The 12,811-nt window shown below is 39.3% G+C and overlaps 1 non-coding gene across 1 annotated transcript; it reads right to left on the bottom strand.

Annotated features, from left to right (window-relative positions):
- Positions 1 to 8,359: 8,359 nt before the first annotated feature.
- LOC117275406 (small nucleolar RNA R71) lies at positions 8,360 to 8,466 on the bottom strand. The gene has a single exon (XR_004505569.1). It is a non-coding gene; the product is annotated as a small nucleolar RNA R71 (small nucleolar RNA).
- Positions 8,467 to 12,811: the final 4,345 nt, after the last annotated feature.

Genomic DNA, 12,811 nt, shown 5'->3' with positions numbered 1-12,811 from the left:
GTTTGTGCAAGGCTTCAGCCCCTTGGTTATTAATGAGGCCGCTACGGCTGCCTTAAATTCTGATATGAACTATGGGAAGATGGTGTCATTTGCTCAATCCACAGAGACCCACAAATTGAGGAGTAAAATGGAGCAAGAGGGTAGCAATAAGGCCCAGTCCACGAGTAACTTTGGTGGTTCTTTCCAGTGGTGGTGGTGGTGGTGGAAGGTCTGTATTTAGGGGAGAGTCATTTGGGCCATCCTAGTCCTTTGCTCAATCGTCAGTCATTGCATAACCATCTGGGGCCACTTATGAGCAGTGGAGCATTTTAGGCCCAGTCAGGACAACGGGGGATCCTACCAGCAGGATCAGCCTGGTGGGAAATTCCAGCAGCAGTGGAGGCCCTCATTCCCTAGGTGTGGGAAGATGCATTTTAGGTTCTTCTACATGGACCTACCCATATGCTACGGATGCGCTATTAGGGGTTACATTCAAAGGGATTATCGTTCGTCCTGCCAGAGTGTGGGCAGGGGTACCATGCAACCGGCTAGTTCTGTAGCTACTACATCCGCAGCACGTCCTCCAGCTCGAGACACTCCAGCCGGTTCTATTTAGCTTAAAGTATATATATATATATATATATATATATATATATATATATATATATATATATATATATATCGCCTCACATTTTACTCATGTTTCATAGATTTCGAATGTGAAATATATTGATTTATGCTAATTCGTGGTGTTTCTATGTGTAGGAATCATCCAGAGAAAATATAGGGAGAAAGGTGCGAGATAAGAGCCAAAAGGAGCAAAAGTTGAAAATTGCCATTTGTAGCGCCACAGGTACCGTGGGGCGCTACCTGTGGCCCGGTTTCCAAAACTTCAAAAATCCTAGAGCCAGGGCTAGCGCCCCATGCTACCCTAGTCGCTTGTGGTGGGAAATCACTACTACTTCGCCTAGGAAAAGGTTATTTTGGCCCAAGACCTCCCCAACGCGTATAAAAGCAAGTCTAAACTTATTTTGGGGGGGGGGGACATATTTTTGAGGGAGAGACGCCACTTTCAGAGGAAAATACACGCACAGAACACTCGAGAGCAAAGATTCTCAGTTTTTAATCTTATAGTTTATTAGTTATAGAGTTTTGGGTGGTACATGAACGTTGTAGTTTGAAGCTTGAATGTTCTTATTATTTTATCATATTGGTTTATTTATTCAATCTCGTGCTTAATTATTTGATTGCTTGATCACCAATTGAATACTATCTACAAATCTAGGATTGAACTTGGGAGAGGGAATTCTAGATTGCATATAAGATTGAGTAGAGCGAGATCTTGAACCTGATTATCAGGAACGGATTTGCGGTTAGGATTGGGATATACCTAATCGCCTTGCTTGGTTATTATACGGGAATTATTGATGTGTTCTTGTTAATTCTAATTCCATAGGAATATAGGCGTTAGGTTTACATGAATAGGCGAGTAGTACTTCGGGAGAAGGCTACGAGTAATACTAACCATGTCGACCAATAAACTAGATAAATTAATTAGACAATTTAAGTGGAAGACTCAACGGGATTGTTAGCTAACCCATAACTCTAGAATATCGGCTCCCATTGAATTCGTTTCTAATTTCGCCAACTTGTTCCTTTAATCTCTTAGTCTGTTACTCTAGATTAGTTTGAGTTAATTATTCATACTTTAGGATTTGCTTGAATAGATTAATTTTTTGGGTTTAATTTAGTTGATAGTTAATCACAAGTCCCTGTGGGTATGATATCTAGACTTACAATCCTATATTAATTGTCGACCAAGTATACTTGTGTGTGTTCGGGAGCAAAAATATCACCAATTAAAAATCAGGGAGCAGGACATTCCGAAAATAGCTTTATGAACTTGTTATGGGCACTTCAAATTTTTGGTGATGTCTTTTGGGCTAACGAATGCCTCGACAGCTTTCATGGATCTTGAGAATCAAGTCTTCAAACTTTCTCTCGACTTCTTTGTGATAGTATCCATTGATGATATTCTTGTGTATTCACGAAGTCAAGATGACCATGCCGATCATCTCACGGCAGTTCTAGAGACTCTGTATCATCACAAGTTTTATGTAAAGTTTTCTAAGTGTGACACATTCTTGGGTCATGTCGTCTCTAGTGAAGGGGTCAAGGCTGATCCTCAGAAGATCACAGTTGTGAAGAATTGGCCCAGACCTACAACTCGAACAGAGATTCACAGTTTCATGGGCTTAGTTGGGTATTACAGGAAGTTTGTGGAGGGTTTCTCTACTCTTTCCTCTCCATTAACTATATTCACGCAGAAGGCTATTAAATTCCAATGGTTAGATGCTTGTGAAAAGAGCTTCCAAGAGTTGAAATCAAGATTGACTACGGCACTAGTGTTGACCTTACCAGAGGGTGCAGATGGGTTTGTGGTGTATTGTGATGCTTCAAGGATTGGACTTGGGTGTGTCTTAATGCAACATGGCAAGGTGGTCGCTTATGCTTCCAGGAAACTCAAGAATCATGAGAAGAACAATCCAACACATGACCTAGAGCTTGCGGCAGTGGTGTTTGCACTAAAGATTTGACGTCATTATTTGTATGAGTTGCTCAAGGACTACGACATCAATATTCTATATCATTGGGGGAAGGCTAATGTGTTGTGGATGCTCTTAGCCTGAAATCCATGGGTAGTTTGACTCACTTAGAGGCACATCAATGGTCGTTGGCCAAGGAAGTTCACCAGTTGGGTAGTTTGGGAGTTCGCCTTGCGGACTCTAGTGAAGGAGGGGTGATTGTGCAAAATAGGGGTGAATCATCACTTGTTTTGGAAGTCAAGGAGAAGCAATGTGATGATCCGTTATTGGTACAGTTGAAGGATGGGATTCATAAATGTAAGACCATGGATTTTTCTCTTAGCACGGATGATGGTACACTAAGGTACCAAGGGCGATTATGTGTTCCAAATATAGATAGTCTTCGGGAAAGAATCATGACTGAGGCTCACAATTCCAGGTATTCCGTGCACCTAGGCTCTACAAAGATGTACCATGATCTTAAGGAAGTCTACTAGTGGAATGATATGAAGAGGAATGTAGAAAACTTTATGGCAAGATGTCCAAATTGTCAACAAGTGAAGGCCAAACACCAAAGGCCCGCTGGATTGGCACAGAACATAGAAATTCTAATGTGGAAGTGGGAGATGATCAGCATGGACTTTGTGGTGAGACTAACTTGCATGCCTCGTATGTTTGACTCGATTTGGGTGATTGTGGATCGATTCACAAAATTAGCACACTTCTTACATGTTAAGGCTACCGACACATCAGAACAATATGCTCAGTTGTATATCAAGGAAATAGTCAGGTTGCATGGCACTCCAGATTCTATCATCTCAGATCGAGGGGCACAGTTCACAACTAATTTTTGGAAGAAATATCAGCAGGGTTTGGGTACTCGGATGAACCTTAATACATCCTTCCATCCACAAACCAACGGGCAGGTAGAGCGGACTATTCACATGCTCGAGGATATGTTGCGCGCTTGTGTTCTTGACTTCAAGGGTAGCTGGGATGATCATTTACCGCTCATAGAAATTTGCCTACAACGATAGTTACCATGCTAGCATTCAGATGGCACCGTTCGAGGCTCTATAAAGTAGGAGATGTTGATCTCTCATTGGGTGGTTCGAGATTGGGGAAGAATAATTGATAGGGCCAAACCTCATGCATCGGGCTATGGATAAGGTTAAGATCATTAAGGAACGGTTGAAAACTGCTTAAACTCGCCAGAAGTCCTATTCGGACATGCGTCACAGGGATTTGGAGTTCAAAAAGGATGATTGGGTATTCTTGAAGTTTACTCCCATGAAGGGTATAATGCGGTTTGAGAAGAGGCCACCTGGGACGCCGAGAAAGAGATGAAGAAGAAGTATCCTCGTTTGTTTGAATGACTATGTAGTTGTGTTCTATGAAAATGTTAAAAGCTTACTTTCTATGAATTATGTTCCACTTGTACAGTTTATGTTAAGGATGCTCCTTTCTGGTAATATAATGCTTATGAGGTCACGATTGGTGTTTTTTCATGCTAGGTTACGTCGTTAGATTATATATATATGGCGTTAGGATTGGTTTTCGAGATTCTCTGACAGATGGATAGGCCCAATTACATGGGAAACATTGCCAAAATTTCTGGAAATTTTGGGAGTTAGCCAAAAATTGGGGGCTTGAGATGTGTGAAAGAAGAGTTGAATTATTGTTTACCCTAAAAATGGATAACAATTGAATATATATGTGGTATTAAGGATACATGGATTAATTCAATACAAATGATAAAAGCGTTAGATTAAACAGATAAAGAACACAATAAATTATCAAACCAATTAAGAGGAATGGCCCCGGACTCAGTAACAAATTAATGAAATGCCTGCCTTCGATCCCGTGCTCGCACTAATGAAGAACTGATGAACAAAATAAGAACTTTGAATAACAGAGAAAATAAGAATATATTGCGTTGATATGTGTGTTACAATGTGTCTAATGAATACAAACTCCCCTTTATATAGTAGGGGAGTTTTACCCTAAGTACAATTCCATAAAAGATAAATCTCTTCCGTTTTGCTAATCACTGATTTTCTGCCGATACGTGCCGAGATTCACGTCGTGACATCCGGCTGGGCATAGATATCACGGCCCTTTGTTAGTCATGCTCGATTATCTTCTAATGCTCTCCAAAGTTTTGGAATTCAAATCGGACCTAGGGGACGTGGCCCCGATTCTTCCGAGGGCAGGTGTTTTGCCCGGACCCCGACTCGAGGGGCACCATGCCCCGATTCCTATTCCTTACAGTCATGTCTCTGCTCTGTTTACATCATCGAGAACCGAGGTTTCCAACGGGCTCAATTTCACCCGTATACAGATAGTCCCCCCGTTTCTCGGAGAGCAAGTTTACTAAAACTACAAGAAAAGACATATGCACTTCGATCCTGTCACGCCCAAACCAAGGGGAGTGCGACTGGCACTCAACCAGGATAACCCTACCGAGCAAGCCTGCTAGATTTCCTTCTACCCTAAACTCACCCATGAATAACTAGAAAATATATTTTCGTATATTAAACAATAAGGAGATCATGTATACAACACCAATTCATTACTATTAGCTACTTCATTTATAAGTCCCCAAAATATTACATTACACATCCATAGTTTACAAGTAGAACATGTGATACAATTACAAAATCTTTAGTTTGACCTTACCAATAAATATGTACAACCTACACCATGTCTACGCAGCCTCTAACAGGTATAAAAGAGTACTAGGATAGTGACGGCAATCAGGCCCCAGCTATACCTCAATACACAATACATGAGAAACAAAATATACATGACCCCCGATATGAAGTGGGGCTCACCAAGTCCGCTGAGAGGAGGATGTACTGCTATCACTGATCGATGTCGCCTGCTATGGAACCACCTGCATCCATTAAAAGATGCAGCGCCCCCGGCAAAAGGGACGTGAGTACATGTTGAATAGTACTCGTATGTAAGGCAGATAGAACAACATATAAAAATATGGTAACTCAAATACAAGGCAAATAAATTACGTCAAGAAACTACTAAACGGCCCATAGCATCACATGTCAAGTCTTATTATACTTACATCATTCTGAACTCCTTTTAAAATCAAGCGTGCCCTATGAACCATGCGTGGAATACAAAATATAATGTAAAAGTACCAACATGTACAAACAAGGGCAATGGGAGTGGCACCTATTATTCGTGTTGCCTATGAGTCTCACCAAACCGTCCATAACCCTCTCTTACTGTGCACTTATGTGTTTCATAGACCGTCCACAGTGTTCATATATTATATTATACACCTATACGTTTCATAGACCGTCCACAGGGTTCACATATTAAATTATACAACTACGCATTTCATAGACTGTCCATAGGGTTTCATTCATATTATACACCTATGTGTTTCATAGACCGTCCATGGAGATTCATTCATATTATACACCTATGCGTTTCATAGACCATCCGTATGGATTCATTTATATTATACACCTATGTGTTTCATAGACCGTCCATAGGATTCACATATTATACTATCATGCACACGACTATATTTACACTCAAACGACATGATTAACAGATGGTAGGCTATAATCTCGTATTTTAGTCGCTTATTGCACTCCAATTTTCAGCACTTTATTTGTTTTGAGCTTTAATTGATAGTGTTTTGCACTTATTGTGTGTTTTATGCCTTGTAGGAGTGATTCCGAGCTATGTAGATATTATAGAATGAATTTGAGTGATTTGGAGCTTTGAAGTCTGAGTAAAAGTCCAAGGAATTAAGCCGGGATCGTGTTCGTGGGTAGAGGACCAAGTCTGGACATCAAAATGCAAGAAAAATCTATACTCTGAGAAATCCCCACTGGCGCGGCGCGTGAGGCGTCGTGCTTGTGCATTTCTCTGCTGCTTGTCAGAACCAACTCTCTTGATTTCCCCACTAATGCCCTGCATGGCGCGTCGCCCCATGCGGCGCACCTATGCAATATTTACAAAGTAATTTTCCTATTTCAGCTAGGAGAAGGTGATTTCGTCTGGGTCTAACCCTACTTGATATAAATACGTGAAAAATATTATTTTCCGTACTTTTGACACATATTCGACCTAAGGAGGCTAAGGAGGAGTTAGAAGAAAATGAGCACAAGGATTTCTTCATTCCTTCCTCACTCAAGACCCGAGTTTGGATAGAACTTATATTTTCCTATACTTTTATTATATTTGTGATGAATTTCTCCATGTCTATGGAGTAGTTCTCTTTAGGGTTTGATGGATTTGGTGTATTGATGATTGTTTACGGATTATAACTCTAGTTTTATGTATTGAATCATTTTTGGATGATTTAATTGTTGCATCTATAATCAAGTGTTCATGTAATCGAGAGAGGCATAACTTGTGATATCTTTGCATTATATTATTGGTTGAGTTCATTAATTCTTCTTAGTAATCGTAAGAGGCTAGTTGAATCATTGATTAAACCTAGTTAGGAGGATAATCGAGAGAGGTTCTCCTAAAGACCAATCCACTGCGCATTCTTGCATATCTTCACGTGCTTAAATTGGTTCATCTTGTGAGGTTAAGACTTAATCGAGAGAGGAGTTTTGCCTAACGTTTGAACTAATAATTTAGTGAATTTGAGACACTCACTTGAACATTATAAGTGAATTATCTAGAGTTAAATCCCAAATAATTATCTTGCACCTATCCTATCAAAACCCTATCTTCTCCCATTGATAACCTTCTTTGCATATTCCTTGCTTCGATTGTCATTAGTCAATAGCTTTAGATTCTTAGTTAATTTTAGTTAGACATCTTATAAATCTCAATTGTTGATTCTCCTGGATAGCAACCAAGCTAGAAACTATGAGAATACTATTTAAATCCAATCTCTGTGGATACGATATTATATTTGATTAGCGAGCATAATTTAGGTGTGTATTCTGAGCTTGTCAAAAATATTGGCGTTGTTGCCAGGGATTGGCTATCAATAGTGTTTGAAATAGTTTGTAGTGCTAATTCAGAAATTTTTCTTTGTATTTTTATGTTATTTTTTTCTTTTTATGTTTGGTGTTCTTTGATTGTGCTCAGGTTAAAGGCTAGATTGGTGCATGACTCGAACTTTTGCGAAGGAAGTGCAACCATACGAGCCAAAAATTGAAAAACAAATGTGATAGCTGAGGAAGAAAATAAGTCTCACCGAAACATCAGAAAAGGTTGGGCAATCCTCAACCAAAGATATGGCTGGAATCAGTGATGATAATGTGGATTTGGCTGCGAGAGAGGCAGCACAACGAAGAGAACAAGCTGCACAGGATGCTGAGGAAGCAGCTATCAGAGATGCACAGATTATCTATGAAGAAGAGAGGGGTCGTAGAATTGCTCAAAATCAACCTTTGGGTGCAGACCAATTCAGAAATATAGCTCTCATGCCTGGGAGACCACTTAGCGATTATGCTAGACCGGTCTACAATCAAGGATTATCAAGTGTGATACCTCCTCCAATTGCAGCAAATAGCTTTGAATTGAAGCAAGGGTTGCTTCAAACTCTTTAGAACTATTGTGTCTTCAGAGGGAAGCCAAATGAATATCCAAACACACATCTAATGGACTTCGAGGAGATTATGAACACCTTTCAATACAATGGTGTATCACAAGATGCAGTGTACTTAAGGGCATTCCCTTTCACACTCAAAGATGATGCTAAGCAGTGGCTTCGAAGCTTGCCCACGGGATCAATTAGAACTTGGGATGAGATGACCAGAAAATTTCTTGATAAATATTTCTCCTCAGCTAAAATGGGAAAGTTTAGAAGAGAAATTCATAACTTCTGCTAGAAAGAGAATGAAACCATTTTTGAAGCATGGGAGATGTTTAAGGAGATTGTTAGAAAGTGTCAACATAGTGGAATTGAACTCTTGATGCAACTCCAGGTTTTTTGGGATGGATTGGCACCGGCCTCGCGTAGAACATTGAGCAATACAGCTGGAGGCCCGTTGATGAAGAAGACTCCAGAGGATATAGTTACAATTCTTGATGAGTTATCTGATGATGCAAATCAATGTCCCTCTGAGAGTGCGGAAAGAAGAAGATCAATTGGTGTTCACCGGGTTGATGCTAACACATTTGTGCAGGTACATCTTGATTCTATGGTCAAAGAGATAAGGAAGCTGACCTTAACCTCGATAAAAAGTGAGCCTCACACAGCTTGTAATATATGTGGAAGAGGACACCCTACTCATGAGTGTCAAGCCTCAATTGAGGAAGTAAATGTTGTGGGAAACTACAATTTCAATGCAATGGGTCAAACGCACCCCGATTTTTCATGGAGTTCACCTGGAGGTACTGTGAATGCTTGGAAGCAAAATAACTTTAGACCGCGGGGACAAGGAGCTCTAGCATACCAAAATCAGCAGAGGCAACAATTTCAGCCTCAACAGCCCATTCAGCATGGTTTAGAGGATCTAATAAATGCTTCCATTATCAAGACAGATGAGAGGTTGAACGCTCATGGAGCAGCTATCAAAGAATTTGGCACTGGTTTGCGAAACCTGGAGAAACAAGTGGGACAGATTGCAACAATATAATCTGAGCGGGTTCCAGGCATTCTCCCCGCTGACACTAAAAAGAATCCTAAAGAAACAGTGAATGATGTAACTCTGAGAAGTGGGCAAGTGTTGAAAGATCCCACCCCGATCCAAAAAGATGTGATACTTGAAAAGAAAGTGGGGAGCAACCGAAGAATGATGTTGATAAAAATAAGAAAGCCCCGATAAAAACTAAGAAGAAGAACGAAGAACGAAGAAAAATCGAGAAGGGAGGAACATGAGGAGAGCAGACGTATGCCTGCTTTATCTTTCCCTCAGAAGCTATGTAGAGAAAAGTTGGACAAGCAGTTTGGAAAATTTCTGGATGTGCTGAAACAGGTTCATGTAAACTTACCATTCACATAAATGCTCTCACAAATGCCTGCTTATGCCAAATTCTTGAAAGAGATACTTACAAATAGGAGAAAAATTGAGGAGACCTCGGTGGTGAATCTCACAGAGCATTGCAGTGCTATATTGCAAACAAACTCCAACAAAAGTGTGGAGGTCCAGGGAGTTTTACTATACCTTGCTCATTAGGAACTATAAATTTTGATAAGTCTTTATGTGATTCTGGTACCTCAATTAACATAATACCTCTATCTATTTACAGTGATAACAAAGTCCGCATGAGATTTCTAAGGTTGGATTTTGGGTCGTGACAATATACGGTGGGATTAGTACAATTATTGGTAGCAATCTATAGTCACTATTCCAAGAAATATTGCACACATATAATATTTATCACAAGTTGTCTCATTCGCTTCAAAAAATAAAACATAAATTTATATGGCCATAAATTTAAATTTTGGTAAATTCGACATAATAAACACTATCATAGAAAATAAGTGAATTAAAAATAATAAGAAATATTATCAGTGAAACTTTCGATCTAGTAAATACTCATGTACTAATATACTATATGAAAACATATAGTTTATATATAGTACTTTATATCATGCATTAGCATTTCATTAACCAAAAAGGAATTCAAAGGTGTAATGAAATATATTCTATTCCAGAAGCAAGCAAACGTAATCATTATTATTAGCATATTCTGTATGTACACAAAAAATGCCCCATTAAGCTAGCTAGACATAAATCATGATGATATTACTTTGCCAAGTATTAGTTGATGCACAATGACTCTCGTGGTATATTAAGTAAATAATTTTCAAGTTACTGGTTCATACATATGAAAAACAGTACAGACTATTATAATCAACACAGTGTTTCGCGCAAATAAAAAGTCATGGGAACCAAATAACACATGCATTTGACTAGTAATTTTAAACAGAACTAGAAGGAATTAAAATATCCAATAAGTCATCTCATTATTCTTGCGAGAAACCGCAAGTCATCTCATTATTCTTTCAATGGAGAAACCGTTCGTATCCGGATTAGAAAGAAATTGACTTACGCTTTTAGGAAGGAGATAACACCTGATTAAAATAGATATCTCAATTGGTCATAGATTCGTGCTAATAATGTGTTAAGAAAAAAATATGAAAATAGTAGCAAACATATAAGAAGTAGAGAGGAAGACATATTTCTTATTTCATTCGATTCTTCCCAAGTGTATCCAGTATCACTTCTTATCCTCTATCTATAGCATTACATAGAGGTATATTGTTTACCCGTAATGGTACAATTGAATTTGTTACGTGGTTTATAAACAAGAGATCTAATTTGATCCAAAAATGATTAAAAAAATATGATTAAAGACAAGACTTAGCATAAAAATCGAAGGAAATAGCAGGTTTGGCTCCGGAACGATGCCTCCAAGGACAGAAATAAGAGAAATATAAAATAGAAAGTAAAATTATATTATTTAGCTTGAGAATAGAATGTAGAATAAGTTTTTCCAGAGATTTCATGTCATTAAAATGGTTATTGAATCACTATTTATAGTTATACCTAGGAAACACGATCATAGGATCAAGCCCCTCTTAAATGACACTAAAGGCCGCCTTTGAAGAATGTGTAACGACACGCCTTGAATTCCAAAATTTTATGCAACGGCTGCCTATTTAATGCTAGGGAATATTTTTCATAAAACGTCATCTGGTGACAAACATTCGACCCACTCTCGTCAATTATGCTTCCTTCAGGGTCAATCTGATACAAACTACAGTTATTGTTCCTGGTCTTTGGTTTTTACCTAATTTGTCTTCTGCCTGTCTCTACTTTCACGTGTCATGCTACCATTTGGTAATTTAATATAAATTAATTTTTTATACAAATAGTCCCCCTGCTTTTCGGTAGCACATCTTTGTGTCATCGGGAAGTTGGTGAAGATTCTTTTCTTGGTGAGAAATGAGACCCTGTGAGCAGTCTCTAACACTTGATAAGATGCATGTCTCCCCGAATTTAATACCCTTAACACGTGTTCCTCATCTATTCAGCAATATTTTTGTCATTTCTCAAGGTAATCATGACCACTTTTAGCCGTCTATATCTTTACTTATACGTATCATTTTTTATTATTTCACTTCTAAATATGTTATAAGCTCTTTTATCCTCTTCGCACTTAACTTCCTTCTGCTTCCATCTCTCTCCGATTTTCATCAAAAAACTCTATCATCTTATTATTATTATTATGGCTTCTTTCACTGAATCTTTTAAGAACTTTGGTCTTCTCTTCGGTGGAGGCCCGAAGAGAAGCAAGGATAAAGAGATTGATGTCGATGTTGATCCCCCGATAGTAAGCACCATCACATCCATACACTTGAGTTAATGACTTCCAAGAGAAGTTTCCTTCTACGAATCCCCGAACTTGGGATGTTGGCATGTATCTTTCTTCTATCCACCCTTCTAGTATTCCTACTTTGAAGGAGGATTGTAATTGCCATGACCTAAACATCATCGCTCCTGACATGGTGGAATGGGTTACCTTCACCAAGAAAGGTTTTATGTATAGACATATATACCCTTTCAATTTGGGTATGTTTTCTTTGTGCGTGGGACTTGACCCCATAATCTTAAAAATTATGCCACCGGTACCAGGTCTTCTTAGCTCAAGTAGGCCCTTCGGTGTGGTGAACAGTGGCTTGTTTGCTCCGATTGTGGACGGGGACGAGGGAAACCCTAACCCTGGCACATATGATGAACCTCTGCTCCCCAAAAATCTTTTGTAGGGGAGTTATAAATTTCAGCAAATGTGGCCACCATGCTTTGCTTGCTAGTATGGACGATGAGGCTCTCACTCAGAGCGGGGCCCTCGGATCTGCCTCAGGTACAGGTGTTTCCTCTCGGAGTCCCTAGCTAGAAAATAAGATACCAAAAAGGCGGCGTCCATCCTCGGATGGGGATAAAAATAAGAAAATAAAGAAGGTTACGCCCGAGCCAGCCGCAACCACTATGGTCATTGACGATGATGGGGAAGCTAGCAATGGAGAGGCTTCCCTTCAAAGGAGACAAAGATCTTCATTAGCTCAACAGAATGCTCAATCTAGAGAGCTTAGAACCCCAACCGAGGGCGAGGTCTGAGCGCTTTGGGGAGAAATAGAGTTAGTGGAGAATGTCGATTCTCGCTTTCCAGTACCAATTCTTGTTTTCGATCTTGTTAGGTTAGAAACCGGGCCTCTTCTGCCTTTGGTTGATGAACAACCAATAATCAGTATTGCCTATGTCGCAACTGCTTCTCAACCTACAACACCATCAGCTTCA

This window comes from Nicotiana tomentosiformis, chromosome 4, assembly GCF_000390325.3.
Source record: "Nicotiana tomentosiformis chromosome 4, ASM39032v3, whole genome shotgun sequence".
Lineage (NCBI taxonomy): Eukaryota > Viridiplantae > Streptophyta > Magnoliopsida > Solanales > Solanaceae > Nicotiana > Nicotiana tomentosiformis.
This window is presented reverse-complemented; position numbering and strand designations above follow the sequence as displayed.